The sequence below is a fragment of the Notothenia coriiceps genome, unplaced genomic scaffold (genome assembly GCF_000735185.1).
Source record: "Notothenia coriiceps isolate Sejong01 unplaced genomic scaffold, NC01 NC01_scaffold00017405, whole genome shotgun sequence".
Taxonomy (NCBI): domain Eukaryota; kingdom Metazoa; phylum Chordata; class Actinopteri; order Perciformes; family Nototheniidae; genus Notothenia; species Notothenia coriiceps.
The window spans coordinates 131,125-137,757 of NW_011350106.1; positions in this window are offsets into that span (position 1 = coordinate 131,125).

The window sequence follows — 6,633 nt, forward strand, 5'->3', positions numbered from 1 at the left end:
TCTGCACAAACAAGATATCGATTAGCAAACTGAGATTCCACAGATTCCAGACATATAAGTATCATCACTGAGCGATCAGAACTCGCGGCGAAACGAAAACAAACAACAACAAATAAATTATCTTTACGGAGCCAAAACCGCTAAAAACGTTTTACCTCTGTTGTTTTCTGATCAAAAGTTGTGTTCAATGGCATTAAAACGATAAAAACGCTGCTGAAGATTAATCCATAGGTTAATCCAATGTGTCTGTGTCAGTGTTTCCCCTAGGTTTACTGCTTTGGGGGGGTGCTGCCAGGGCGGGATGAGGGCGGTCCGATGAGGGCGGTCCGATGATGGCGATGTCCTATGTGGGCGACCCGTGCAGGTTCAGGGGGGGGTGGGGGGGTTACTTTGGTTTAAGAAGTGGGGGGGGGGACAAAACAGGGGGTCTGTGGGCCCGCCGCAATGGAAATAGTTCTCGATTTGAATCCCTTTTCCTGCCCTAACCCTAACAAAATATTTGTTAGGACTATGGTGCAATCCAAGAAAATGTGTAGTGTATAATGCCTGGCAAACTTATCTAGTATCCTATCCCTGTGAACCTGCTTTATTTGCATGCTCCCCCAGGAAGATTTTTTTTTAAATGTTGAAGTTAAGTGCATCAATCTGGTGCACTTTGAGCACAAGATGAAGAGATGTATGGGTACAGCTCTCAACACTCATGAAACAGAACTGTATATATTTCAATAATCCAAACATCTTTAGAATATGATCACAACCAATAACAAATCATTTAAACTTGTTTATTTTATAAACTCCTCTCTCTTACCTAGTTAGCATTCTTTCTTTTTATTTATGCGTATTTTACTAATCACTCCCCTTTTAAACTGTATTTATTTTTACTGTCCTATAGTAGGCTACACATTGCAATGCTTTATTACTTTATTTTTTACAAAACTATATTAAATAGATAAAAGTGTGCATTGGAAATATTTGTTTACATAGATGATCAAACAATTTGAGACTCACTGAGATAACTTAGAGTAAAGTTAACTATCCAATCACTCAGAGAGTCCTTTACCTCTCCTGAGCTGTAGTTATCAGCCTCTCAGTCTGACAGGAGAGGACTCTCCCTCCAGCTTGTTGTAGAAACAGCTTCTAATGTCCGTTAGCTCTAAGCTAGCACCAGATGCTAATAACAACAATCGCGTGTTCACACAACATGTGCTCGTGCCACACACACACAGAGGCTGTGTGCTCCTCCGTGACGATGACGGCTTGACGTAAAATAATAATAATTGAATTTGAAATTGGGGGGAAACAAACGGGATTTTGAACAGTGGGGGGGACATGTGGAAATTACCCCCAGGACTTACATGACCAACAGCAGAGCTCGGGGCTATAATGCAGATTTGTTTGACTTTGACCGGCATTGGGCATTCTGGCTACGCATCACTCATTCACCAATGGGTAATGTTCAGATGGATTTTAGGAACTTCCAACTCGATTCTATTGTCTCTAACGGTTAAGAAGAGGTTTCAATCACCAAAATCGACCGAGGGGGGCCAGATATACGGAAATGCACCCAAATGACCCCAGAAGTGTTTTTTTTTGTTTCTAAACCTCAATCTTGATACAGGGTACTTATTATATGTTATAGTTTGGATTCCTAAAGCTTTTAGTCTACTATCCCATCATTCAAGGGTGGTTTTCACTATAAGTAATGTTTTGGTTTTGGACGGAGACTATGATTTAAATTTGTTTACTATGTTCATTCTGAATTTACTTTAAAATAAAAACAATCTATATTGATACTGACTTTTCTACATCCAACTCACAGGTTTATTATTGTTTTGAGAACAAATATTATTAATTTACCCCTTTTAGAAGTGAAGATATAGTCAATTGTTCTGGGAATGACATTTTCGAGCCTGAGGCCTAAAAAACAGGCTCTGGGCTTAACTGGTTAACTTTCCTATTGACCTTTTAATAGACATCACAAGCACACACCAGAGGCAGTAGCATAGCAGAAAGTGAGTTACTCATTAGCATGTGATTGTTTCAAACATCAGTAAAGGACATTCCCGCCACCCATTAAGTTGTAAGAGAAAATACTCCAAAATCAAGTACACCACTTAAACATAGCGTTCAATATGCTTGAAAGTGTCTTTGATTGAACAGAGAAAAGAGAAACTTTGTGACATGCTTTGGTCGAAGGACATTTTGATAATTTAAGGAGGGCAAGGATTTCTCTTTTTATAAAAAGAAAGAGTTCCTTATAAAATGAAGAAAAGGCTTTCAGGCCTCGTCAACCATCTTCATCAGAAACCCCACTTTAGTCTTGATGCATTTCTAGTCATTAACCAGGGCACAATGTGTCACAATCCTCTTCAAAAGTGTCTATACACATTGTTCAAATAATTGCCCTGTGAAGGACAAACAACCAGCATGTAAAAAGGCATCATTATTCAGGTGCAATCACTCACAGGGACTTTAAGGCCTTCCTTTTTCTCTGCTTTTGTTGTAGAAGGCCATATGATGTCAGAGTGCCTCTCTGCAAAAGTAAGAATAAAAGCTGGATTGATTTGCCAAACATAAGCAGGAGAATGTCTGTGTGGAGTTAAACACTCTTTAATCAGAGCTGCTGCTGCCATGATCAACACATTAAAATACATTACTTGAAGAATCACATTCCCCAGTCTAATGATATTGCTACACTCACTGCATGTCACTGTAAACTTACCCAAAACACTGTATCCGTTTGTATTCAGAAAATGTGTCACCCTTTATTAACACCATCCTTCTGGTTGTCAATCAAACTGTTGTAGATATGAAATGTGTCACATTTGCTCAGGTTTTTTTTAATTGATGTGCATAGTTAATGAGCTGCTTTCTCTCAGCAAAATGGCAGCTTGCTGAACTAAACAAAATCACCATGCATGGATGACTGCCATATTGTCTTGTGTATTATCATCACATTCAAGTCAAGGCTCTAACCACCCATAGAGGTTAAATACTGGTCATCGACCGAACACCAGTCAGAAAAACTGTCAAATTGTGCAGGATGACTTGTGACATGTCTTCAAGAATACACATCAAATCCATCTGTCTTGACTTGACGGATAATCCTCACAGATATGCTGTACACTGTTTTCACATAATGTAGTATGATGCTCAGGAGTTTCCATTACCTCGGGTACATACTGTACAAAAATGGATGCACAGAAACAAAAACACGTTTAGCACACAACAGGAAACTGTACATGTCAGAAGCATAGTGTCACTTACTAGAAACATTTTTAAGAGGTGTCTCCTGGTTAGAGGCAGGACATGCAGATTATACAGCAGTCACAAAGCTGGTTTGTAATCCGGTCATAAATAACTGACAATTTCTGCGTTAGTCTTTGACATAAATTACAGAATCTTGTCGTCTCAGATTTTTGTTTGCTTTTTTGTCACCCTTTGATGTTTATTTTTTTCCAGTTTAGGGCCAGCCGCAAGGCAAAGAAAAGTCCATACTCCCCTTGAATTATAATGGAGAATGAGTGTCTTTATCATAAATGGGCTCATCACAACATTACACAGACTTGAGTAATGTCTTGATAATTTCAGGGTTGCAGTGTAGGCTATGTCAGAAAGGGGCTGGGGTCTTGAGTAATTTACTTTTTGCTTTATTTCCAAGAGTTAGATAAGAAGATTGATAGCGTTCTCTGATGTCTTTTTGATAAATATGAAGCCACACCAGTTGCTGGTTAGCTTAGTTTAGCTTAGCATTAAGACTGTAACGAGGGAATCAGCTAGCCTGGCTCTTACCATTACAAAATATGCCTACCAGCACTTCTTAAGCTCACTAATTAACACGTCATATCTCATTTGTTTACTCTGCAGGAGCCGCGGTATCAAAATGAGATTGCAAGGCAACCTGCGGAGACTCCAGGAAGCAAATGCTCCAAGCCAAAAGAATAGTTGTGTAACCCCTTGTAAAACCACCCCTTGTAAAACCACAAACTGTTGTTTTTACACTTTGGTTTTTGTGTGGATTCAAAAAGAAAGATGTAAGGTGATAATCGGGGACTTTTAAAGGTGCCGGATTTTACTTGCTTATGGACAGAACCAGGCTAGCAGTATTTGTGCTAAACTAAACTAGGGTTAGGATTAGGGTTAGGTTTTTAGTGTACAAGACATCAAGAAAACCAATTCACTTCAAAAAGTCATCACCTTCAAGTTACTTTAATGCTTGGTCTGAAGTAAATATTATCAGCTAAACACATAAAAACAGCTACAGAACTATTTCAATTCGAAAAGATTATTTTTTTCACAGCACCAAGTCGAAAAAAATAAAGGGAAATAATTTTACCAAAAAGTGCATCTCTTATGTCCTCATAGACAGGATAGTAAAACATAAGTGTGCCTCATCATCTCATGCAACAAACAAAATGTGTCCTCCTCTGGAGTGGCATTAAACCTGCCGCTCTCTTGAGCTAATGGTAGTGTTCCTGAGCTAAACTGCCCACATAGGGGTCTTTGTCTTTTGTTTGAATTATACTTCACATAAAGTTCTACACCGCAGTTGTTCTTTATGAGACAATAAGTGTGTAACTTTTGTTTACGCCATATATCAACCGACCATTTCATCTCTATAAATGAACAACATTTTTCTGCTACACTCCTGAATATCACAATGTAACCTGTTCTGGATATTGAAAGATGAATCGTTCAAATAAAGTAAGGATTTCAACACTGTTACCCTGGGATGGCCATGAGAAATATCCCAATTAAATATGTTTTTAGTCAGCGTGATCAGACATCTTCACAAGTCTATTCAAAAGCCAAAGCATTTGACATATACTATATTTCTGATGTTCAGATGTTTCCATCCCATACCTCCAATAATGGCCATATGTTTCATGACAATGGCATATTGTTAAACGTAGAATATACCTTCAATGGCATAATGGCATATTGAAAAGACTTTTATGTGTTACATTTTTTTTTAACACATCCCTGTATGACTAATTCGAGCTACTAAATAAATATGTTGCGATATAACAAAACATATTTCAAGGGATACATAAATTGTCCTGGATAATGTTATTTTTGAAATGATATTATTATATTTGTATTTTTGTTGTATATATATGTTTACTTTATTTAATTAATCAATAAATCAATCAATCAATGTTTATTTATATAGCCCAATATCACAAATGTTACATTTGTCTCAGTGGACTTCACAGTTTGTACAGGATATCAGTATGACAATACGACCTCTGTCCTTAGACCCTCACATCGTACAAGGAAAAACTTCCGGAGAAAACCCCACAGTTTAAAGGGAAAAATGGGAGAAACCTCAGGGAGAGCAACAGAGGAGGGATCCCTCTCCCAGGACGGACAGACGTGCAATAGATGCCGTGTGTACATCGAAAAGATAATACATTTGCAACATAGGTAGTCCAAATGTTTGGAAATGCATGTGTGTATAATAGGAAGATGAATCCACGAGGATATCCATCCAGGACTTATGATGATCGCAGGACCTACAGCCACCGACTCCAAGATCCAGGACCTCGGGCGATCCATGACGAAACAGACCGCAGGAATCATGCCATGAGGGACTCCGGATTCCCCGGGCGTATAATAGCACAGGCCAAAAAGAAAGACATTTGGGAAGCTGGTTTAATCGAGACCATGAGAGTACCACAGGTATACAGCAGAAGAGAGAAGGAAGAAGTAAGTGTCCCGCCGACAAACTAAGCCTATATCAAGCCAAAAACTAGGGGCCTGAGTCTAAATCAGCGCCCTAACTATAAGCTTTAATCAAAAAAGGAAGTCTTAAGCGCACTCTTAAAAAACGGATTGGGTGTCTCTGCTGTCCGAACACCAAACTGGAAGGCTGATTCCCAGCAACAAAAGTGGAGCTTGATAAGAAAGGGCCTCTGGTTTCCCATTGTACTGTTTTAGAAGATTCTAGGAGCAACCAACAACCCTGCCATTCTTGGAACGGCAATGCCCTAGTAGGACAGTAGGGTATAATAAGTTATATTTAAGGTAAGATGGCGCCCTGGGGGCCCCCATTAAGGGCCTTTGTAGGCGAGAAGAAGAGATCTTTAAATTCGATCCTGTTGTTCTATAGGGAGCCAGTGTAAGGACGCCCAGAAACAGGAGTAAGAGGGTTCCCTTTTCACTAACTCCTGGTTAGTCACAGCGAGCTGCAGCCATTTTGAAATCAGGCTGAAGCGACTTGACTGACTTCTTGGTACAACACCCCTGATAATAAAGGAGTTAGCAATAATTCCAGCCTTTCCGAAGTAACAAAATGCGTAGGTTTCCTCGTGGAGTCGTTTTGAGGCAAGAATATTGGCTGATTTTTAGCAATGTTACGTAGATTGGAAGTGGACGGTCCTTGAAATTGGATTTTATGTGGGGCGTTAAAGGATCAATCCTGATCAAGATATAACAACCAAGATTCCCTTACAGTCTCACTGGAGGCCAAAATAATGCCCATCCCATAGTTAGGTTAGTATCTTTTGATCATATGTGTTTCGTAAAGTTCTTTTGGGGCCAAGTACAGCTGAGATAACTTAGTACAGTTTTGGTCATGGTTAACTCAAAAACATTTAAGGAGGTACCGGAGGGGGGGGGCGGAGGGCGGGG